Source organism: Delphinus delphis, chromosome 5 (assembly GCF_949987515.2).
Source record: "Delphinus delphis chromosome 5, mDelDel1.2, whole genome shotgun sequence".
Taxonomy (NCBI): Eukaryota; Metazoa; Chordata; class Mammalia; order Artiodactyla; family Delphinidae; genus Delphinus; species Delphinus delphis.
This window is the reverse complement of record NC_082687.1, coordinates 77708172-77734261: the sequence shown is the minus strand read 5'-3', so window position 1 is coordinate 77734261 and position 26090 is coordinate 77708172.

Here is a 26090-nt window from a genome sequence, read left to right as displayed (position 1 = left end):
AAAAGTTCTGAAAGGGAGGAGCCATGCATTTCTGCATTTCCTTCTTCCTCCTATCAATTATAGGAAAGAAGTGACTGGAGTTAGGAAGTGGCATTAAGGTTATTAAAACCCTTCTCTAAGGTGCTAAAGGAGGAAGCTGATCCATAGCGTTAGGCTTCATGGGCCAGGAGATCTGTATCAAAACTATTCAACTCTGCCGTTATAGCGAGAAAGCAAATATAGACAATGCCTAAAAGAATGGATGTGTTCCAATAAAACTTTATTTACAAAATAGGTAACCACCATATTGACACTAGTTTACCAACCCAAGAAAAAGAGTAAAATGGGAAGATGGAAGGAGTTTGCCCATGGAAAAGATATCAAATAGCCCTTAGACTTCCTAATCTCCACATATTCTTTATATGAAAATAAATCCATGTCTACCTTTGTAAAGCTACTTTCACTGGGGGTGTTTCTCTACTACACAGAGTGAAAATTAAACCTAAGCATTACAAAAATAGGATTCCTGCATCAAAGCATTAGAATTTTGTGGGTCCGTCTGGCAGTTAAACATTGAATTTCTATACAGAATGGAAATTGTTATGATAATGAAATCAAAGAATATAGAGGAGAGATGTCCAATCTAGATGGGGAATAGGCAGAATTTGGAAAGGGTTTTTAGAGCAAGAGACAGTGAAGATGTGTTTCAAAGATGATGGGAAGCTATTCAAATGAAGAATATGGAAGAGAGTGTTCCAGAAAGCTGCAGCAGGGTGTGCAAATGTCCCCAAGTGATAGAGCAGGAAAGCCAGATCAGGAGGAGGTTTATGTGCCAAATAAAAGTATTGTACCTTTATCCTAACTATACTGTCTCATTAAGAAGTGTTTAGGTGGAAGTGATTCTATTAGGTTTGCATTTTAGGAAGACCAGTTTGGCTGCACGTGTGAGGGTGGTAGGAAACAGGGAAGATACAAGGTGGTGAAATCAGTTGTGAAGTTTTGTAATAATTCATAGCAAAGAGAGTGGGCCTGGTTAAGGTGACAGTAATGGATCTGGAAAGATGGGCTTAATTTGAGATTTAGAAGGTAGAATTTCTGATATGGGGACAGATTGGATTGAAGAGGAGGATGGTAAACAACTGAGAGAAGTTCCTTGCTCATCCCTCTAAATGTTAGACCTTTTTCCATAATGCCAAAAATGTAAAACTTGAAATTAATGGTTTACCCAGTGTTGCAGCCCCACAGAAGATCAGAAGTGGCAAACTGGAAAGGGTGTTGGAAGGGCGTTTAAAAGCTGCTAACCCAACAGAAGTAGAGGCAGATGACGATCTGCTATTGCGAGAAGGGCCAAAGCTATATGTGGAGTAGGAAACTGACAGGAGTTCATAATTATGATCCTGGGACATCCACAAATGGTAAAAATGCCTTCAATTACCTTCCACTTAAGCAGGCAAGATATCAAGCTATACATTTTAAAAATATACCATAATAAATATGTTTAAATGTTCAAAGTGTACATATTTCAAGGGGCAGTGTTCATTTAATTGGAAATTTTACTTGTACAGTATATCTTATTCTCCAAAGAAGTTAGCTAAATGAGATACACATCTATTAATAGTCTTTTGCTAATTGAGGTTTTGAGTTCTCTAGCTGTTAATTGATTGTTTTTAATTTTTCCCACTTTTCTTATTAAATAGCAGGACTTTAGGGAATAATGAAATGAATTAATTATATTGATGTGCTTAGAAGTGCAGGCCCAGAAAAGTTCTTTAGAAGTCACATAGCCAAAAGGTCCTCCCTCCTGCTGCCATTACTCTCCTTAACCTGAATACTTGCTACTTATTCTTTAGTCACAGCTCTTGGTTTTACTTCCCTCAGATGCAACTAAACCCATTGTGCTAATGCCTCACATTGCATTTGCCACCTTATGTAATAGTCACCCTTAATGAGCCAATTTCTTCAACTAGACCATGAGTTCCTTCAGGATAGGACAATGTTTAATTGTCCTTGTAAGTCTGGTGCAGTGCAGTGCTTGGCACAAAAGAGGTTCTCAATAAACGTACATTAAGTAAAGGCATGAATTAAACCCTGTCTTTGACTTCAGCTACAATTTTGTCTCAAACCATCGATGAAAAATTAGAATGCAGCCTATTTTGAAGGAATGTGATATCATCATATTTATGCTTTATTATATGCTTTATTATATTAACTGGTAAAAGCCAGCTACGTGAATGATCAACCGCATTTTCTTTTCAAAACATTTTGTAGAACTCCAAGGGTCTTGTCCCACAGTAGTTTCTTATTGGAAAATTTGGGGAAATCTTTGTGACCTATGAACTATGAAGAAACAGATCATATCCTAGTTTCCTTTTTTTTTTTTTCAGGTTTTGCCCTCTGTCTTTGTTTTGCTTTTGTTTAGACTTCAGAAAGAACAATGGGGCATTAAACTCTTCTTACCTCACATTGTGTGCTTGGTAAGAAATATTATCTCAGTAATGTTTATAAACATATTAACTCACTGGTCATTCCATCATCAAGCTATGTCTTAGAAATATTCAAGTGATACAATTCACTCAGATTTTCCTTGGAAAAAAATTCTTGTATTCTGCAACCTACTCCTTTTGTTAATGAGGATACAACAAAAAATGTATCTGTTCACCTTAGTTTTTTCTTCACCTTCAAAAGAGTCCCTTCAGAAGTGTACATAAACTGCATAGCTGAGCTGATATTACACGTCTAGTTAGCAATTTCATTTGTCCTATCTGAAATCCATACTGACAGTATTGCTCCTTGGAGGGAAGGGAAAGGCAACATTTTGTAGAAGGTGATTGTTCCAATACAGGTGTGTCTTAGTAGGGAGATACAGGTGATTTTTCCCTGAACACTGGACACTGTGGATGGTTGGTGAATAGTCCACAATAATGCACACTACAATGTCCCCAAATTCTCCTAACATCATCTTCCTTACTTTGCCTAGGGCATGCTCTAGCCATACTTTTTATTCTTTCTTCATAGGTTCTGATCCTAATTCTTCAGTTGTTTTTTCTTCTTTTTCTCTCTGGACCTAAAAAGAGATCAGATTGAGCCACATCTGTGCAGCCCCTACTTAAAAGTATTATATTCTGAAAAGATAAGGAGGCAAAAACATCTTTCTGTCCCTTCCTCCAGGTACATTGTTCACTATCAAGAACCATTAAATAAGCATTGGGGGCAATTTCTCATTTTCACTAGTTATTAAAAAAGACGTTGTCTGTTCAATGCAGTCAATTTAGCGAGGTCTAAACTTAGCCAAATTGGTTAGCTTTTTTTTTAAGAGAAAAGACAATTTAATTAACAGTTCATATAACATGAATGCAATAGGTTCTGGCACAAAGAAGTGTCATTTTCCCAAGTGCTAAACATTCCTTTTCTTGCACATCTTTAAGTCAGCTGGTTCCAATAGTATAGGCACCAGTGTTTTATTTGTGAAAGGTGTAAATGGCACCTGTAGGTTGATCTAAAAGTAGTAAAAATACTGCTTGATACTGATTATTTCCATTACTGATGGATCTAGTTATTGCTTTAAAAGATGATAAATTTTTTATGAAAGCCATTATATCCTCAGGTATTTCCTCTAGAACAATCAGTCTCTTCTGTGCTTCTGAAAATCAGAGTATCTGTATATTGCACTTCCCATTCTCTTATCTATATCTCTCAATTTCTTTTCATATTTTGAATCTCCTTGTCTCTCTGAGAGTAATTCTGAGTAACTTCTTCAGTTACGTTTTCCACTTCAGGATTTCTTTCTTCAGCTTTACATAATATGCTATGAAATGCATCCGTAAAATTCTTAACTTCAGTAAGCATATTTTGTTTTTCTAAAAGTACTTATTAGTACTTTTAAAAAATGCTTTCTTCTTTTAGGTGCTTCCTTATTTCCTGCTTATTTTAATCTTTCTTTTTTTAAAAAAAAATCTGTTGCAAATATATAATTTATATTTGTATCTGGTATAACTGGTTTTATTTGAGATTCCAAAACTACTGCTTGTTTTTTCTATTGAATTTTATTCATGTATATTTTTTTCCTCATAAGCTTCATTTTCTCATGTTTCTACATTTTTAAAATAAATTTTTGTATTTTAGAACAATTTAAGATTTACAAAAACATTATGAAGATAGTACAGACTTACCATATACCCCATAGCAGTGTTCCCTACTGTTTACATCTTAGTATATTAGTATAATACATTTGTCACAACTAATGAACCAATACATTATTATTAACTAAAGTCCATACTTTATTCAAATTTTCTCCATATTTCCAGATGTCATTTTTCTTTTCCAGGATCCTGTCCAGGCCACCAAGTTACATTTAGTTATCTCATCTCTTTAAATTCCTCTGTGATAGTTTCTCGGAATCTCCTGGGTTTAAATGACCTTGACAGTTTTTAGGAATACTGAGTTTGTCTGATGTCTTTCCCATGATTAAACTGAGGTTATGGGTTTTGGGGAGGAACACCACAGAGGTAGAGTGATATTCTGATCACATCATATGAAAGGTACATGCTAGCAACATGTTTAACATTGTTGATGTTAATCTTGATCACCTGGCTGAGGTCGTGTTGTTGGGTTTCTCTGCTATAAGTTTACCCATTTTTCCCACTTGTCATATTTAAGTCTTTAATGTGTTTTATGTCCAAGAAACGTCATTGGTTTTCAGTATGTACAGAGTTTTTTGTTTTTTTTTTAAATTAATTAATTAATTAATTAATTTTTGCTGTGTTGGGTCTTCGTTTCTGTGCAAGGGCTTTCTTCAGTTGCGGCGAGTGGGGGCCACTCTTCATCACGGTGCGCGGGCCTCTCGCTGTTGCGGCCTCTCTTGTTGCGGAGCACAGGCTCCAGACGCGCAGGCTCATCAGTTGTGGCTCACGGGCCTAGCTGCTCCGCGTCATGTGGGATCCTCCCAGACCAGGGCTCGAACCCGTGTCCCCCGCATTGGCAGGCAGACTCCCAACCACTGCACCACCAGGGAAGCCCCTGTACAGAGTTTTGTTCTTGTAAAAGTGGGAGTTATTACTTCCAGGCTCTTTACATGTTGGAGCTGAAATCCTACTTTGTTTTTCCTTCTGCATTGCTCTCCTATTTTATAGTGGAGCAGAATTAAGCAAAATGAGTTTCAGGTCAGCATCTGATCCAGGTGGGCACACTTCTATCTAACTTATGCCTGCTGTCACAAAGTTCTGCCACTGAAATCCTTGCCCATCATCTCAGAACTATGTGAAGTCTCCAGCATAAGTTCTGGACATTGCTTATGCACGGAGAGCACACCAGTGACATGGTTAAGAATGACTCAGGAAGGGAAGTTCAGAGGCCATTCAGAATAATAAAAGAATCATATGCAGTGCTTTAGACTGGATCAATAGTGTTAACTGTTATGAAAGTTAGAAACTTTTCTGTAAAAATTGAGCATGCAGTTGTAAACATAAATAATACAGGGCCTTGATCTGGGAGTCCATATTCTAAAAAAATTCAAACCAAACGCCATGCTGAAAATTTGCTTTTACACATCTGTATGTATTAACTTTATCAAAGCCACTAAAATCAATCTATTTTTTACTAAAGTTAATCATCTAGCTAGAAAATATATTGATTATTAGATTAATTTGTGAGAAGGAAACCATATTTTATAAAGCCAATAAGACAGAAAAATTATGTTCTCCCACTCTTATTTTCTCAACCACCAAGTGAAAATCTGCACAGATATACTTGAACTACTGAGCTGAGATGATATGTTTCTACTGAGAACTGAAAGAAACATTGAACATAATCCTTCTCTTTTTTGGTGGAGTGGGTAGCTTTGTCCTAAATTTTTTATCAGCTATAACTACACTGTCTTTCCCCTGACTTCATACACACCTTCAAAAATATTTGAAAATTAGAAACACAGAAGTTATTGTTTGTAGGATAGTTTCAATGATGTCTATGAGCCAGACAGTCAATAATAATATCTAGTGTCCACTATACTCTTATAGTGTGCTGAAAGTTTTATGCAAATTAGCAAATAAATTCCCAATGCCCATTTTAATTTGCATTTTATACAGATAAGAATACTGAAGCATAGAAAAAGAATAGGCCCTATGTCCCACAGAGCTATTCAAAGAAAAGCAATGTGTTTTAAGTGTACAACACATATTCTATTATAGTATCGTTGTTTATAGTATAATTGTCTATTATTATGTATCATTATTGTTTATAGTATGATTGTTTATAGTTAGAATGGTCATATTTATCAAATAAAAATATAGAATATCTCATTAATTCTGTATTTCATTTAAACAACAAATTTTTATTTGGTATAAGTATGCCCCAAATACTGCATGAGACATAATTAACACTACTAAAAAATCATTTTTTAGGTTTCCTGAATTTTACATGGCAGTGCTATTTATATTGATTATCTCCATGTTGCCAATGAGAAAAGTGTCACAGAGCCATTAAAGGAAAAGCAATGTACATTAAGCCTACAACATCGATTCTATTTGCCAGATGGTTGAAATCAGAGCTGTGGAAGAATTACATAATGTTACTTCTAGTGGTGCTTAAACTTCACGAGGAAATGTCTGTAACTTTGTAGCCCCTTTTCCCACCTGAGTTCTCTCAGGGCTGCAGACAGTTCCCAGCTCCATGACAGTTTCCCACCACAAGGGCCTCTTCTCTCTGCCTCTTTCCTTCTACCTGAGACTTCTCTTCAGCACCTCAGGAGCTTGCCAGCCTGCACTCAGGGGCAACCTAAAAGTGCCAGGAAGGTAATGCCCCTACAAGCGCTACTCAGGCAGTGGGAAAAAGAAGAGAGAAAGATGCCCAGCCTCCCCATCCTTCTATACAGTCACCTGAGAATTGCTCCCTAGGGGTCCGTAGTGATAACCCTGCACATTAATGTCTCTGTTCTCCCTCTCTGTTTCACTCCTCACTTTCCCTTGTGCCTTCTGAGTCCGAGAGCCAAAACCTGTATCAGGTATGTCCTTGTCTCATGGACTGCTTTTCCAGGAACCCAAACTAAGTCATTTGTCTAGTAAATAAATTGCTGAGAGGGAATCGAAAAGGCTGTATTCAAACTAACAGTTCTATTTCATCAAGACCTTGAAGAATGGGAAGATTCTCATTGCTCTCTTCATAAGGAAGTATGGTCTGTAGCAAACCAGCTTCAGATGGAACAGAGAAAGCAATAAAGCTGGACTTCCACAAATAGAATATCGGAGGCTTAGGTTCAAAGCAGAGGCAATGGATAGAAAATAGGGGTCACACCTAGCAGTTTTCTTCACCCTCACCCCTTGTGTTTCCATTACCATTTTCTTCCCCAGGACACACATACCCGCTGTCCTGACTCCTGCTCTGGTTTTCCTTTATTATGACAGATTCAATCTTTGCTTTCAATGAATTATTGGTGCGCTCTCCTAGAAGGGCAGTCCAAACTTTCATACTTTCTTTGAATTATGTGCAAGACACTGTAGAGATGCAGCTCTCTCAGGATGACCCCTTAGATACCTCCTCCAGGAAAGCAGCTAATGTGCCTTCCAATTTCATGGGGCTGTTATTTTTATTGACACTTACCCTGGAAGCCAAAGAAAATTACATGATCAAAAAAAAAAAAGAAAAAAAGTTACATGATCTCACTAATGACATAGTCACCCCATGAGGTTGTGCAGTACATAAATATTCATTAGAACTCAGTCTTGTGTCTTCCTAATAGTTGACTAGATGAGGTCAGTAAGAATTCAGGCTAGAAATGTATTCATCTGAACGAAATAATGAATCCATTCGAATCCATTTAATCATAATTAACATGGAGAGAGCAATTATTATATAAAGCAATTATTATATAAAGGAGAGAAATATTTTCCTTTTATCAAACTTCTGCTTGTTTATAGTCTATTCTACCAATCAGCCACAGGATTCATTTGTATGATAATTACCAGGAATGTACAGTTTTATACAGAAGAAATGTTATACTTTCTCATAATTTGTAATCCTTTAAGCTTTTTGATAAACCCGTATTTATTACTTGGAAATCCCCATCCTCTTAAAAATGGTGAGGAGAGAAATGGTTTCTTTACTGGAAATTTTCCAGTTTTCCAAACTGGAATCATTTCTTACAGTCTTTAGTAATATTTCATGAGGGGAAAAAGGTGATGCCAAAATGCTCTGTTGAAAGCATTTCAATAACGTTACAACATCTGATTAAGAAACTAATGTTGAAACTATGGCCTTTTTACAAAAGAAGTGTTTTTCTACTTGAGTCATTTATACATTTCTGCTGTAACATTTTTAAACTATTTTTAAAGTCTAAAGATTTTAAAGTTTCTTAAATATCTCTAGCTACATGCTTAAATCACCCTCTCTTTCTTTCTCTGTCACACACTCTTTCTTTAAGAAGCAAAATATGTGTATCTGACATTAGTGAATACTATATCATGCATTTTAAATGATTCTATGTTTTTCCTATTAAGTACATATATATTCATAACCAAGCAGTTTTGAGACTCTAAAACATATATTAAAGTTTTTGAGGCAGAGTTAACCCTATTTCAAGAAAAAGAAAAAACCTTTGGGAGAAGTAAATATGTTCATTTGATTCTTGAGAGGGCTATGATTTCCAAGCTTAGAATGTATAAAATCAAGACTTACAGCTATCATATGCAGAATCAACTGGAGATTGTAGAGAGAAATAGGAATATTTTCTAAATGACAGATATTTATTGTCTATATTATGGTCCCAGGATTTTCTGCTCTTTCTCTGTCTTATAGCCTCTGAATTTCACCATCCCTTAAGGGAATTCTAGGGGACATTCTGGTCCCCATTCCCTGTTTATATGTGACTAATTTTCTGGAAGAGAATAGACAAGTCTGATTTCAACCTCTGTTTATGCCAAACTGTATCCATTAACTACTGTTCACACCGTCACATCTATGGGAAGATGGAAACCTCAGTTTTTAATGTCATAAAAATTATTTTCTGCGCTATGCAGTACACAAGGTGCTCGAAACATATTAATATGGATATTAATTATCCTGCTAGTCACATAGTGTTCATGACCCCGTAAAAGATGATGATTTTTCTCCCATTTGATTCAATAAATCAGCGAGATATTCTTAGGTCATGTAGACACTGCCAGTGCACCAGAAAATTTTGCTCTTTCTTCCAAGTCATTAGTGGTCTGCCCTTCTACTCAGTGTTCTGGCATGGCACAGTTATAATTACACTGGCTCCAATTAGCCACCTTCCAGTTGAATTACACATTTGCACTACCAGAAGACATAAGATTATGTAGGTTAATGCATTGGGGGAAGAGGGGAGCACCAAGCGAGGGCAGTATGTGAATTTCCTGGAAAGAGCTGCTCCAGAAGTACTGAAAAATATCCAATTTTTTTTTTTTTTTTTTTTTTTTTTGGCGGTACACAGGCCTCTCACTGTTGTGGTGTCTCCCATTGCGGAGCACAGGCTCTGGACGCGCAGGCTCAGCGGCCATGGCTCACGGGCCCAGCCGCTCCGCGGCATGTGGGATCTTCCCGGACCGGGGCACGAACCCATGTCCCCTGCATCGGCAGGCGGACTCTCAACCACTGCGCCACCAGGGAAGCCCCTCCAATTTTTTTAAGCCAGTGAAAAAGAGGAATTCATGGTTCGTGAAAGAGAAAAAAGGTGGTTTCCATAAAGCAAAATAATGAGTTGGCCCCTTCCTCTTTCTGGAGCTGAGAAAGAGGACCCTTTGATTCAGTGATGTGCTAGAGCCATCATGTACTGGCCTAGGGAAGCCAATTGTGTGCCTCTCTTCCCAATTCCATCTTCAATGATTGGTAGCTGCAAATGAGCAAGGTGGGAATATTTACACCGTGGAAACTGTAAAGTGCTACAAATCATTATGGGCATTATGTCCAGGGAGCTGGTTGTTATACATTTACCAACACACCGTTGCTTTCATTAAAGGATTTATTTGATGAATTGACTACCTGAGGAAATATTGGCAGGAAGCCCTGGGAAAGGTGTTAGACATACATTTCTGTGGCAGCTGACAGCTCTTAAGCAGCTCTCACATGGGCTAGTTACCAATGATGAGGCGTTCATCAAGTGAAAGCACTAACTACACCATCTTTTTACCCGTTCAGAAATGTCATTACATTTGTCAGAAATCAACCTACCTCTTTCATGGTAACTGTGTCTGAAAATGGCAAAGCAGCCACTGAAATGTATAGTGTCGACATAGTTTGATTTTTTTCCTGAATTTACAGATAACCATTTGTTTTGGCAAACTATAGACCAGAGAGAATGTATTCTGCTCACCCTCCTGTACACATTGTTTTTTCCTTAAAGGATGTTTTGCCTTCTTTCTCTCATGAAACCGAGTTGCTTGTCAATGACATTTGTGAGTAGCAGGATTTACTTAACTATGGCCTTTGAGTAGGTTCGAGAAATGCCTAAAAGTCACACATAGACTGTCTAAAGAATATAATTAGGGAACTTGAGCATTAATGGATGCAAACATCTAGCCAGTCTACTTAGGTGTGACCTGTAGAAAAAGGAATCACTGGTTTAGAGCAACACTCATGGCACGTGAACAAACTTTTATAATTACCAGGAAAAAGAAAAGATTTATTTTTATTTATTTATTTATTTTTTGCGGTACGCAGGCCTCTCACTGTTGTGGCCTCTCCCATTGTGGAGCACAGGCTCCGGATGCGCAGGCTCAGCGGCCATAGCTCACAGGCCCAGCCGCTCTGCAGCATGTGGGATCTTCCCGGACCGGGGCACGAAACCGCGTCCCCCGCATCGGCAGGCTGACTCTCAACCACTGCGCCACCAGGGAAGCCCAGGAAAAGATTTTTTTGCTACACTTTTTTTTAAAGCAGTTTTGGTTTACTGCAAAATTTAAGGAAAAGTACAGTTGCCGTATACCCCCTGCCCCAATGCACGCACAGCCTTGTCCACTATCAACATCCCCCACCAAAGTGGTACATTTGTTACAATTGATGAACACATCATTATCACCCAGAATTCATAGATTAATTAGGGTTCGCTCTCAGTGTTGTACATTGTGTGGGTTTGGACAAATGTATACTGATGTGTATCCACCATTACAGTATCATATAGAATAGCTTCACTGAACTAAAACTCCTCTGTGCTCCATCTGTTTATCCTTTCTTCTCCCCTAACCCCCGGCATAGTCTTCCCATAGTTTTGCCAGAATGCCATATATAGTTGGAATCATACAGTATGTAGTCTTTTCAGATTGGCTTCTTTCACTTAGTAGTATGTATTTAAGGTTCCTCCATGTCTTTTCATAGCTTGATAGCTCGTTTCCTTTTGGTTCTGCATAATATTCTGTTATCTGTAGGTACCACAGTTTATTTATCCATTCACCTACTGGAGGACATCTTAGTTGCTTCCAAGTTCTGACAATTATGAATAGGGCTGCTATAAATATCCGTGTGTAGGTTTTTGAGTGACATAAGTTCTCTACTCATTGAGAATGATTTTTGAAATTAGAGATAGAGGGAACAGAAGATGTGTGGCCGATGCACCCATCATGGCACATTAACGCCCTATAAAAGGTTCTCCACGAACATATTTGACCTCGATTGTGAAAATCCACTCTGAATAGTTCTATTTACCTTCTTGTATGTGTACTATTGCTGCACAGAACCCTAATCTTGAAGATTTTATTACTCAGAATCAGTCTCTGTGTTAGCTCTTTGGAAATACCAAGCTCTGTGCTGTCAGAGAGCCTTGGAAGTTGCCAGTCCCTCTGCCTGTAACACTGTTCCCTTGATTCTTCTCAAGACCACAGCCTCTGACATCCAAGTCTGAGCTTACACGCCTCATTTCCGGAGAAATCTTCCCTGACAACTCTCCAGGAAGTAGCTGCCCTCACACACCCCATTATTACTTATCACCGTTTCCTGCTTACTTCTTCATAGCAGCAAATTGGATTTAATAAAAAGTGAATCAAATACATACTTTTTGAAATACAGATTTAAATTCTGCCTAAAGATTTATTTCTAATGAGACGAGCTAATATAGCCACAAAAGCAACTAGTCCAGGCTAAATATACTGATGTGTTGGCGGAGGGGGCAGGTGCTGACATTTATCCTGCATACATAAGAGCAGCCCTAAAGTTTATTGAAATGTTGAAATATGCCTGTACTGGTTAGTAAACAGCTGTTGCCCCGAGCCCCACCGCCTTAAGTGCCCATCACCCTGGGTGTTCTGCTTTCTTAGGGACCCTCTTGGCCCTTCCCATGATGCTACAACTAAAGGGTTAATGCCCAGAACCTTAGGGACTTTGAACCACACTTAAAGGACAGTATCCTTTCAGATTGATGGGTTCCATTACCTTTCAACTCCCCAGAGTCTATCATTCTGGTCTCCATCATTGATTCTCTCTCCTCAGGACTACTGAGAACCATCCTTTGACCCACCCACATACATCCCTGGCCCACTCTCAAGGCACTACTGCATTACTTCCTGGGTTAGTAACACACTGCTTGCCCTTTCTAGCGACCAATATCATGCCCCCCCATCAACATGCCAACTCTCCTCCTGTGTGGTCTCCCTGCCAGAGAAATCCTGTCTTGTCACACAGGCCCATGACCCTGAATATGGCTCTGCACACTGGCAACAAACACTTGTCTGCACAGGTCAAATAGCGAGAATGCACCCCAGGTTGCAAATAGCAGCCATGTGAGAGAGACCCACCTCTCCAGTAGAGATGTCATTAGTCAGCAGGAGATTTCATTCCTCTTCTTCAAACTAAAGGAGGCCACAATTCATAGTCAGTAAGAAACTGCCTGTAACAGTGGTTCCCCAACTTTGCTGCACATTAGAATCACCTGGGCAGCTTTTATAAATCCAGTACCCAAGTCACACCCCAGATGGATTGAATCAGAAAGTTTGAGGATGGGAATCAGGCATGAGTGTTTTCAGACAGATCTCCAGGTGATTTCACTGTACATCAAGTATGCCTCCTTAACCCAATTAATCTTTAAACTAGTTTATCTCTCCCTGCATAATTGGGGGTTTACTCATGCAACAGATATTTACTAAGATGTGTGTGTGTGTGTGTGAGAGAGAGAGAGACAGAGACAGAGACAGAGAGACAGAGAGAGAGAGAGAGAGAGAGAGAGAGAGATCCAATCAACGTACTGCTTTGAAATAATAAAGAAGAAATAAACAGAGTGCTGAATCATTATTTTCCTAATAGGAAATGAAAAACATTCTAAAATTGATAAATCTAGAAACACCAGATTAAGTTTATTATTTAGAAATGCAAAGGTTAGATATAAGAGTTCAAAGAGACTGCTTCATCGAAAGAAAATATGGCAGAGGATGGCTATCTTTCATTGTAAGCCTTATAATACTCTATTAAATTGTGTGAATTATCAATTGTTTGATAATTTTTTCATTAATAAAACCGATGTGCATTTTTCTTTATATCTGTTTGTCCTGTGTGAATTTGGGCTGTCTAACAAATTTTCCCAGTTTTGATGATCCTCAGAAAAGCCTGACACTAAGGGTTTGGATATCCTAAAAACATAAAGATCAAATCATTGAGGTTAGTGATGGGCTACTAAGAGGTAGTGAAGAGGTAGGTCTTCTGATAATTATCTCAAACTTATGTTAATATATTTAGGTATAGGTTTATTTCCTGAAATAAATATTTGAGATGAAGTGCCTAATAAGTATAAATATATTTTGAGGAAAAGAGAATAAAATGTCTGAAATGGCAATCCAAAGACTCAGGGCAGTACTTCTAAGAGAACCTGATAAATGGAACTATTGATTGGTTCCTGCTGGGGGTGGTTAATGAACGTTTTATGGATAACATAGGATGTGAGTCAAAATCTGAATTTGAGACTCAGCTTTCACAGATGTAAAGTGCTAAGATCTTTTTTAGAAGAGCAGCCGTAGTAATGAGGTTTAAAAACAAAAATAGCTAATACTTGTATAGCACCTACTGTGTATCATGTGTAAATGTAATATATTAACTCATTTAATCATTGCAACAACAGTATGTGGTAGATATGATTGCTGTTGGCATTTTACAGCCTAGAAAACTAAGGACCAGAATGTTTAAGTAACTTTCCCAAGATCACATAGCCAGTAAAAGTGGCAGACTTGGAGCATGAACCCATGCAGTCTTAGCACAAATTTCTGTGCTCAAAACCATTTCACTGTATTGGCTCTTGAATAAGCAGAGCTTCACTGATCAAGGTTTGTTGTTAATAAGAAGAGAAATGGCTCTAAAACCCAACCATCACCACAAAAGAGAACAATCGAAAATACTTTTTTGGGAGGCAGAGGACAGAAAAAAATAATTCAGTAGAAGCACATTATAAGAAGGGGTTATACCTCTCAGGTAGTCCAAGGAAAGAAATTCAAATAACCAGACTGAGAATACAGATCTCTTGGGTTTTGGATAAAGATGAAGCCTAGACCAGAACAAGACTGGGAGAAAAGGCTAAATAAAGAAATCCATGTAAAAAGTATAATTAACATTTATATTCTAAATTGAACAAAGCTGCATTCTCTGTTCTGTAATTGCCAACCATGTTTATTAAAAAACAGATTACACTGTGGTAATTTCTCTTAACCTGTGAGAAACTGATGCCTTTACAAAAATTGACCTAGGAATCTTTTATTGACTTGAGAATGTTAACATGGCTATGAAAAGAAAACTTTTACTGCAAAACTGGCAAAAACAGGTATCTAAAGCACAAGCTATGTTTTAACATGGTAGAATTTTAAGCTACAGGATAGTTGTAATGTGGACTGATTTGATTATCAGTGCTAAAATGTGAACTGACTTGACTATCAATGTTAAAATGTATCAGTCATTTTGTAAATAAACTAAAAGGCAGTTATTGACAGTAATTTTGAATATTTTCCCCTTCTTGATCTTTTACCAGAGCAGCTCCATAACAGGGAAATCAATTAATATATGTTTCAACTATTTTTTTTTCTTACCTGCACTTTACTACTGATGCTAACGAAGAAGCAACATAGTTGACAGGCTGCAGTGGTGTTGGGGAAGGGATGGCAGTTAATACTGTGCCTATTAAATGACAGGCCCATTACACTCCTCACAAACATCCCTGGGAGGTCAGTGTTACAGTTCCTGGTTTACAGATTGTATCATCATTGCCAAGATGCATAGCTAACTCGAGTTAACACAACTTGGGGTCACAACCCAGTCTGGCAGGAGAAAGTGACAGCAAGGACTTCCAGGAAGTGGCATCATTTGGAGTTGTTCTGACATTGTTGTGATAAAGGTCTCTCTGGTTTATGATATATGAGTACCTTCTATGCTAACTACAAATTCAGAAGGGAGGGAAACAAAAATATCTTCCCTTCCCTGTTGAAGCCTTCAGTCCTTCAGATTCCTGGCCATGGCTATATTTGGGGAACACAGTCCACTACATGGAAAAGAGGGTATTATTAAAAGTAGGAAAGCTGGTCTTCAGAAGCTGACTTCACACACAGCAGGTGAACCTTTGGACACACTAAGACAATGACCTATACCTAAACTTGTACCTTTACCTGGCTTGTATGTTTATGTATCTGCATCTGTATCCTGTCTATATCAATATTGATATATATATAGATATAGATACACCAATATGATATAATTGGCATAAGGGCCAATTAAAAATATACACATCTCAGGCTTCCCTGGTGGTGCAGTGGTTGAGAGTCCGCCTGCCGATTCAGGGGAAACGGGTTCGTGTCCCAGTCCGCGAAGATCCCACATGCCGCGGAGCGGCTGGGCCCGTGAGCCATGGCCACTGAGCCTGCACGTCCAGAGCCTGTGCTCCACAACGGGAGAGGCCACAACAGTGAGAGGCCCGCGTACCGCAAAAAACAAACAAACAAACAAAAATACACACATCTTACATACCGTAACATTTTCTGTAATCGTTTGCATTCTACAAAATACTATGATACACTAGTGAGTGTCAGTGACAGCATGTATTATACATCTTTACTAGAAACTAGAGTACTGTGGTTGTTCCAATATTGATTATAGAATATTTTATTAAATCACAATTTTTCTTCTTTTGCAAAATGATTATTTGCAATTAGTTTTAAACTACCCGTCAATAGAAGTGGTTCTGATTACAGATTAGCCAAAATTGTGACTTTGTTATACTAAAAGCAATAATTCACACATGCAACAGCAAACTGCCCCCTAGTAACCTTTGTGACCTACTTTTCCCAAGGTGTGACACTAAACCCTCATGAGGTAAGATGTTCAACTTTCTAGCTGTTTTATGCAAAAATTAAGAATACTGAGTAACATTATTTTCTAAATATGTTTGTTGAGATGAAAGGTGAGTGGTAAATTTTGCAATTATATTTTATGAATAAAATATATATTTCCTTTTAGAAAGTTTTCCATTTCATGTATATACATTGTGAACCACATACTAAGTGATGTCACAAGGAAAAATCTTTAAGATCAAGATTACACATTGAAACAAAAGAAATATGGATGATGTGTTAGATTTGGACTCTGGAAAAATGATGAAAGAGATGTCTTTGGACCCCCTCCACCTCCCCCTCACTGTCCATTTCCAGCTTCTATAGCCTCTTCTCCCCCCACCTCCCACCTCCCTCTCTGGAGAGTGTTCATGGTGCTCTCCAGCTCCCAAGTTCAATCTCATGCATCAGTGTCAAGCAGCCCTTCCTGCCTAGCCTACTCTGTCTGATTTCAGATTGAAAAATGAGATAGGTATTCGAGATGACAACTTTTCAAATGTGCCCAGAAGATGCTAGATGGCTAGATAACAATATCAGGTTTCTCTTTGACATTCTTCTATTCAATAAAATGTCATTATAGTCTACAAAACAATGTCTGATTTGTAAAAATATGTATTTTTCCCCATGGGTCTCAGTATAACTACTTTTATTTTGAATGGGAAAAAATGTGGCCCATAATAATATTTAAAATTTTTAATTGGCTTTCATTCAAGTAGGGCTAGATACAGAGGAAGCTCCAGATAGGTATAGGTGTGGACACCGGCATGGGAATAGGCATAGGCATAGGTCACTATTACCCTACACTTTTTGCATGAGGACTTCTCCTCTCTACTGTTTTCCCAAAAAAGATCTCTTTCCACAGGTATCTGCCCTCAGCCAGTAGTATCAGAGATCACTGTCTGAGAAGATCATTTTAAAAGCAGCTCTGTGAAGAAATGATATTTTGATTAAAGGAATTTGAAACAGCATGATAAAATAAAGTCAATCATTTAGATTGATAGGCAGTGTTGCCAAGTATTTGGGTAATGGGGCAGGTATCTTGCTGTTTAAATTAAACCTTATACTACGAGCATGATCATTGGAGTATTACATAAGTGCTCAACCAAGTGTCAGAATTCTATCATTCTTGGCTGTCTACTCATTATGAGGAAGGCCAGTACCCCAAATTCTAGAAAATTGAAAAAGATAAGACATTTATATTCACACATTAGGGAGAAAACATTTTTCTTACATATTTTAAAATATCAAGTCACCCACTAGCTTTAGACAGGAGATTCCATTTGTGAAACATGAGGTTGGAACTGAGATTCTCATTTCGTACCTCTTTGTGAAAATGCAGATGGATTAACATTCATGGTCACTGACTTCTGTTTCCATAGATATAGTTTCAGTTGTACCAACCAGTGACAGATTGTGTATTTTATTACTTTGTTTAAAATATCAAACATTTTAAAATATCCCAGCACTACACATCACATATGAACATAATGATAATATTTTATCTACCTTAAACCATTTTAAGGTCCCTGTGGCATTAAAAAAATGTGTACTTAGATTGGGAGACTGAAAGCCTATTAATTTAACTTGGCATGCTGGCTTGGTCTCCAGGGAACTCTTTAAGATATCAGAATTAAATGAATTTATGATCCCATAGTATTCAGAGAAGAGTTGACCAGGTAACGGCTGCTTCATTTGCTATAATTCTACAGAGCCTTCGAAAAGATAGGGAGAATAAATTTTGTACCTAAACTCCTGAAAAAAGATGCTATTTTATTTGTTTCTACAATGGAGGACTATAGCTAGGAAGAAATTTACCAGTCAGAGAAATAAGAAAATTATGTTATTCTTCCCTACTAGACTAGTAAATTTTTTAAAGAACATGTTTTTATATTATTGTATATCTCACAGGACAGAGTTTTGAATCTACTAAATAGTTAATCTATAATTGCAAATTTAATGGTATATATAAGTTGTTGATCTTTTAATTAGAACCTAGCACCAGGTAAATCTTAAATAATGACAGTGATGAGCCCTGAACCTATATTGAATATGCATGTTATTTGAGGGATGTGTTGCATCTCCAGTGGCATAAAAAATAATGTGTACATAGATCATAACACTGAAATGTTATTATATGAGGATAAGCTCATTCAATTCAACTAGTAACTCAATCCAGTGAACTTTGGGTACATTAGGAAACAGAACAGTCAGAAACCTCTACTCTCATGGATCTTATATCCCAGCAGGAGGATACAACCAATAAATAATAGATCTAATAAATAATTATGTAGTGTGTTAGAAAGTTATAAATATTATGGAACAAAAGAAAAAGCAGAGCAAAGTAAGGGGATTCAAAATCTTGAATGGCAGGGATGTAGGCTGTTGTCAAGTTGCAGTATTGAAAAGGGTAGTCAAGGTAAGCCTCATTAAGGTGAGATTTGAGAAGTCGGGAGAGTAACCAAGTAGGTGACTGAGGGCAGAGCATTCCAGACAGAGGCAATATCCAGAGCAAAGATCTTGAGGTGAGAGTGTGCCTGATGTGCTCAAGGGAAACCAAGGGAGTAAATGTGGTTCTCTGGAGTAGTGGCATCAGGGAAGAGTTGTAGAAAATAAGATCTAAGGGGTAGGTAACAGGAGAGCAGGCAAGATCATATAGTGCCTACCAGATGATTGTACAAATTTTAGCTTTCACTGAGTAAAATGAAGAGCCGTTGCAGAATTCTGAGCAGAGAAACAATCTCTTCAGACATAGGTTTCGAATGGATCCCTCTGCTGCTGCATAGAGGACAGACTGTAGGAAGACAAGGGTAAGTGCAAGGCTGACCAAATAGGACTATTGCAGAAACCCAGTGACAGCTGATGGTGGCTGAGATGGAGATAGAAATGGTGGGGAGGTGCTTAAAAGTGGTCAAATTATGGATATTGTTTGAAGTTAGAACAAAAGAACTTCTCAATGGATTTAATAAGAGTATGTGATAAAAAGGGGAACCAAAGATGACTCCGAAGAATTTGGCCTGGGCAATTCCAAGGATGGAATTTACCATAATTAGAACAAGGAAAACTACATGAAAGAGGTCATAGGAGGAAGATCAGGAGTTCTGTTCTGGACATTAAGTCTACTTAGGATAGATACAAGTAGAAATGTTGAGCAGTTGGGTATATGAGTCTGGAGTTCAGGTGAAAGGTCTAGACTGGAGATTTAAATTAGAAAATTATTGTTTTCTTATTTTGTGTTTCTTTTATCTCTGGGAATTATAGTGTTTTTACTTACCAACTCTGGCTTTCATTCTGACTGACCTTTGTAATTTCTTATTTATTCTGATTCATGTCATCCTGCTGCTGTAGGTATCTTTATACACATTGGGATGACATTCCAATTCAGTTAGTGTTCTCAAGCCAGTAAATGTCATGTCCCACTGTGAAAATGAAAGTGGTATAAAATGAGTCTATATTAGAGAATGGGAGAGGTGGTGGGATAGAGGTTATATGTGAATTGATAATTAGGAATTCTAAAAATAGAGTTAAAGGGGAAATTTACCAGTAAATAAAACTCTGGAAAAACTAATGCAAAGCCCTTCTACGTATGTAAGTACAAGGCATTATATATCTAACTCATAGTCCTACAGAGTTCTCAAACTCTTCTCATTTGAATAGGTAAGTATATGTGTAACACACATATATATATTAAACATCATGAAAAAGTAATGAAGCACAGAAGCATAAATTAATAGACAGCCATCTTGCTCTCATCCTTTCATACGGGCTATGTTTATATGCACAAACTTTGACTTTTGATAGGCCATTTATTTCAACAGAGTGAATTATCAAGTTATTCAAGGTAGTCAAGTTGGTTTGAAAACATTTTTGAATGTCATTGAACACTTCACTGAACAGACTGTCTTCAAATGGCTTTTAATAAATAACAAGCTATGTGGCAGAATCTATGGTAGTATTTTCTGTGTTTTAAAATGTTAATAAAGGGGAAAAGATCCCTCAGAAATTATTAATACTCCAGAGATCTTTCTAAGGATTTAAAGCATTTTAAGTAGCCCTCTCACTTTAAGGAAACAAAACAACAATATTAAATTTTGTCTCAATAAATACTCAGTGAGTAACACTAAAGTATTTTAACTGTAGTAGAAATTTAGAAGATGGGAGAGGGTTGGATTGGGAGTTGGGGATTAGCAGATGCAAACTATTACATACAGAATGGATAAACAGGGTCCTACTGTATAGCACAGGGAACTATATTCAATATCCTGTGATAAACCATAATGGAAAAGAATATGAAAAAGAATGTATGTATATGTATAACTGAGTCACTTTGCTATACAGCAGTAATTAGCACATTGTAATTCAACTCTACTTCAATAAAAAATAAACTAAAAAACAAGAAATTCGGAAGAGATTGAACCCAGCTATTTTGTAGATGTGTCGTTTTCATCACATGCTTGAAGAATTTTCTGGAGGCCCAAAATAATGCTAGATTCCACAAAATAACAAATTAAATGTGAAATTGTTTCAAGTGTTTTCATAAGATGTTCTAATTTCTTCATGGTTTATAGGATTTTCTCCGAAGTAACAGGGTAGCAAATAGCAGTGAGCATTACACTGAGTTCTGAGATATCATTTCTCTTCACAGTTGGTACAACTGGCTGATTATTTCCACAACTCTTGCTCTGCTTTTCTATTATCCATTTACCCATCTCCTGATAGCTACTCCCTGATTTCCCTGTGGAGAAAGACCCTTCCACACTGAATTTTATAATAAATAGCATTCTTTAGGTTACAAATGTATGAATATCTAAACTTACCTTTCCCGGATGCTGACGATGCCATCAGGTACTTGCTAGCTTATGAAAAGCGATGTTGTGTGTAATATGGCCCAGGTTACTAAGGTTTACTGCACTGGAATTTGTGTCTCCAGTCTGGAAATTTAAAAAGTGTTACCCTTGTTTTCTTTGCTCATTGTTTCTTATGCATACCTTTCGCTCCAGAGCTTTGTCAGAAAGTGTTGTTTGGTCAGAGACAGGATTTTGGTATTTCTAGGTCCCTGGTTATAATATCATCTTAATACCAAAGCAAAAATTTCTCCTGTTTTATAAAAGTTGTATGTAAGACTAGCTTCCAAATTTGGATATTGATATATACCGTTTTGACTAAAAAGACGTTTGTCCAGGGATTGATTTCTCACCCAAGTAGGTTAAGAATATTTTTGAGAATTCAGTTTTGGAATGAAAATATCATATTTGTGTTATACTCCCTCTGAAGAGATTGCATATATCCATAAAGTGCTAACATGATACTGGAACAAAGTTTGAATGTGTTTGTAGAAAATAGCTTTGACATTGAAACTTGTTCTTTAAAGCCAGAAAATTCATATTTAGAACATCATGGAGATAAAAGGATAGGCAGATGGAAAACCCTAGCAAGTATTTTATAGAGAGCAGAGAGCCTGAGAAGTGTGAATCATTTTTTAAAAATTAAAACCCAAATGCCCATTACTTTAGTTTCAATTTTAGTGTCTGGGTAATTAACAGGCCTCTCCATTTTCCCAAGGCTTCTTCATTTTGTAGTGGTTCACCCTCTCTTTACTGTCCCAAACAGAATGGCGAATTGTTTAAATCAATGATATGAGTTGAATTTTTGTGAAAATAAGAATTTTGTCATTGATGGATAACTCATATAAGAAAAACTTTTGATTTAGGGGCAGAATTCATTAATTACATAATGAGAATGAAATTCAGTCAATAGTAGAAAGGAGTAATATTTCTGGATTTTGGAGAAACTCATTTTTTAAAAACTTGTACTCTTTTTTTTACATTCCCAACAATATGGCAGATGTTATGGTTTACCACTTAAAAAAATAAAAATAAGCTTCAAATGAAAACCAGGCCTATATGTAACCTTGAAGAAACAATTAGCTCTCTATGAATTTTTCCCAGGGTGATGCGATAGTATTGTTGATTCCCCTATGGTAGGACTCAAATAGCTTCTATTTCGAATCCATTCTTGTGATCTAGGAATACTGGTAAGGTTTTTTTGACTCTAAAATTACTTTTATCTCAGTAAAGTCCTTGGAATAAGTCCTCCAGCCTCAGTGCATACTGAAAATTTGATTTAAGCCCATTGTGAAATAATGGTTACCAGGTTATAATTATCTGAAAAGTTGGTTATACTGTTATAAAGAGAAATTTTAAAAGGCTGATATATTTTAAACTATAAAAACTCTCCCCAAAATATTTTGAATAAATCTAAAATTCATAAGGTTTCCTTGAGTTTTCTTAAGGAACTTTTTAAGTATAGATAAATGCTTCTCTGGATTAAGTCAGATCATCTTAAAACTTTCACTCTAACTACATCATTGCTATAATGTAGCGATAATGATGTTGGCCTAAATTAAGGAGTTTTGTAAGGAACTGACATATATGAAAATTATTTTATTTACTCTGGATATATTGTTGAGGATATTCTGACTTCATTAAAGAGTCTTGTATTTTTGACATCTGCCAAACTCACCAATCAAGTGATACTAGGAAAACCCCTATAATCACACGAAAGTACAAAGTTATTTTATTTAGCCTGTTTTAGCAAAAGAGAAGATGCCCAGGGGGCATCGTAGTAAAGGGAAGCTGGGAGAGGCTTCTCACAGAGTTTGGGCTAGTGCTGGACAATTCTGAGGACAGATTAGGAAAGTGGGTTGGATGCTATGAAGAAGCAGAGGCAATTCAGTGATTGGGTATCTCAATGATTTTTTTTTCGGGAGACAGTTAAAAGAGGGATTATATTGTCATTGTAAGGAAGCAGAGACAACTCAAAAAAGGGGACAAGGGGCTTCCCTGGTGGCGCAGTGGTTGGGAGTCCGCCTGCCGATGAAGGGGACGCGGGTTCGTGCCCCGGCCCGGGAAGATCCCACGTGCCGCGGAGGGGCTGGGCCCGTGAGCCATGGCCGCTGGGCCTGTGCGTCCTGAGCCTGTGCGCCTCAACGGGAGAGGCCGCGGCAGTGGGAGGACCGCGTACGGCAAAAAAAAAAAAAAAGGGGGGGGGGACAAAAATCATTTTATAGAGGTGCGAGTTGGCGATCTAGGAGACACGTTTTCCCCCACAGGCAGTTGGCAGGGCTGCTTTCTAAGGTTCTCCTCATAGGGAGGGGGTGGAGTTCTTGCAGGGCAGGTGCAGCTGTGCTGCTCAGGCTCCAGATCGCAGTGCCGGGCAGAGCATCTCTGCACACAGCCCAATGCCACCATCTTTTTTTTTTTTAAATAATTTTTATTGGAGTATAGTTGCTTTACAAAGTTGTTTTAAGACTGTCATACAGAGTGAAGTAAGTCAGAAAGAGAAAAACAAATATCATATATTAACGCACATATGTGGAATCTAGAAAAATGGTACAGACGATCTTACTGGCAAAGCAGAAATAGAGACAGACGTAGAGAAAATCGCCATCTTGAATTGCAGTGTCATGCCCAGCTTCTGAACACGGCTCCAAGCTGAGGTTCCCACAGCAGCCCTTTCCCACGGGTACCTCTGGTCTGAAGCTCAAGGGGCAGGGCCTCTGCATGCAGTACCCTGTGAGCAAGTGAAACTAGACTAAGCATGAAGGAAAAGAATAAAAATAGTTAGACTTTGTTTTATTACCAAGGTTCTATTTTTATTTCCTGAGAATCATTAATGGGCTTTGCTGGTGACAGAGGCAGGGAGTAAATAAAAAATAACTTTCAAGCTCAGCTTGTCTTTAGTTTATAACTCAGAGGTGTGGCAGGAAGGAGAAGGAAACAGTTTTGGGTATAGATGGGGTCACTGAAGAATGCCCTAAACCACAAACCGACGTACAGGCCTGTACCTGCTTCTAGTCTGGACTCCATTGTTAACTGGCCTTGTACCCTACAGCATCATTGAACTTTGTCAAGCATTATTTTCCTCAACTTTAAAGTGAAATTATAATAGCAGTACAATTAGGATAAAATAAGAAAAGTTATCTGAAAGACTTCCAGTAATTTTACATACTATATGAATATTTTATTAATAATTTAGTGCCAAATGCTTTGTGCACAGAAGAATATTGCTTAAACTAATCTATATTGTTTTAAATATTTTCATTATTAACAACTTTAAAACCAATGTAATTATCACATACAAAAGTAGAAAAAAAAATGGGCTTCTGAATTTTCTAAAAATAATAATACCCAGAAGTTCTTAACACAAATGAAAGGCAATTGAATTTTATGATGACCTTGAAAACAGTAAAAAAAAAAAAAAAAAAAAAGAAGGAATAAGAAAATGTACCTTTCCTTGAGGGTGACTATTATAAAATCTTTCACATTTCCTCCATTTTAGAAAACCAGAATCACAATCATAGAGCAATTATGTAAAATCTTCCAAGCTCATACTAACTTAACAAGCCCTAATTCAGTTTCTGAATCACCCAATTATATGGTAATTTAGTTATTCTCTTTAAAAAGAGTTTACACTAATCTATTCATTTCTTGACCTTTGGATATGTGGAGTATAATTTCCTTGATAAAAATAACTATTGCTAGATTATGGTGTATGATCCTTGTAAGAGAGCAAGCAGAAAAACTATCACAGAACAGTATGTCCAACATAGCATAAAAGTGTCTATATAAGTAATGAAATATGCTTTTAACATATAGACCTGTATTATATGTTAAGTATTTTCTCTTAGAGTCACTAGAGATATATTGTGCTCATTCCGACACTACCATCATTAGTCAAAATTTCTATGCAGTTCATTTTTGGTAATTATCTTCATAATTATCTTTGGTAATTATTTTTGATAATTATATGAATTATCATTTCATATCAAACTCTCATCTCCATATAAGCCCCACATAGAGTTCTTTCCCAGTGGTCACCTATCTTATTCAATTAAAATTGCTCTGAATGAATGGTCTTTGGTTGTTTACAAATACCAAATCCTTCCTTGAGCTATTAAGCTTTTCATCATTAAAAACATGCAGAACTAGTCTCTGAAACATTCTGTGGTTGACTTCCATGTTTCATCCCATGGCAGTATCCTTAGGAAAGGAATGACTGGTCCCATGTGAGGCAATACCAGGAAGTAAACATGCTCCTCTGGTTGGTCACAGTCACCTTGCTTTAGAGTCATACTTTGAATATACTATGTACAATGTATACATAATACGAATGTAAAACATTTGCAAAGACACCAGATATTTTCTATTCTTTGACTCAAGAATTCACACCATTTTACATTATTAAAAAATATTAAAATGTTAAGTTTGCAGAAGGCTGGTATTACAAAAAAGCTAATATTCAGCAGAAGCAGAGTAAATTGAGATGATAGAAACTTGCTTCCATTCCCTTTCTCTGTTAGGCCAAGAGCCTACAGGCAAACCTAGAAGATTTCAATTCTTCCCAGTTAATCACTTTAGAAGGTGATTTAGACTAGTGTTTGGGTCTGTGTTTATCTTTCTGTCCAGCCGGCTTCAGCTTCTGTGAGCAAGGTAAAGATAAGGAAAGGGGAAGGTTGTTTCACCAACCTGGCACATAAAGTCAGGGTCATTTAGATTGTACGATGTTAATGTGGCATAGTTTGGAGTCTGGGTATGTCCTGTATAGTTGTAAAGCACAGGATGAGATAGGGATCCCAGGCAAGATAAATTCCAGAAATCTCTCTTTGGGCTCATTTTTATAGGCATTGTCACAGTGATGGAAAGAGGAGGAATTGGGAGGAGATTCTAGGAGATAATAAAGTGATGGGTTTTATGAAATCTTTGTGAGAGGTTCCCTGTCTGAGTCAGGCTTTGTCAGGGACCTTGCCAGATTCTTTCGGCA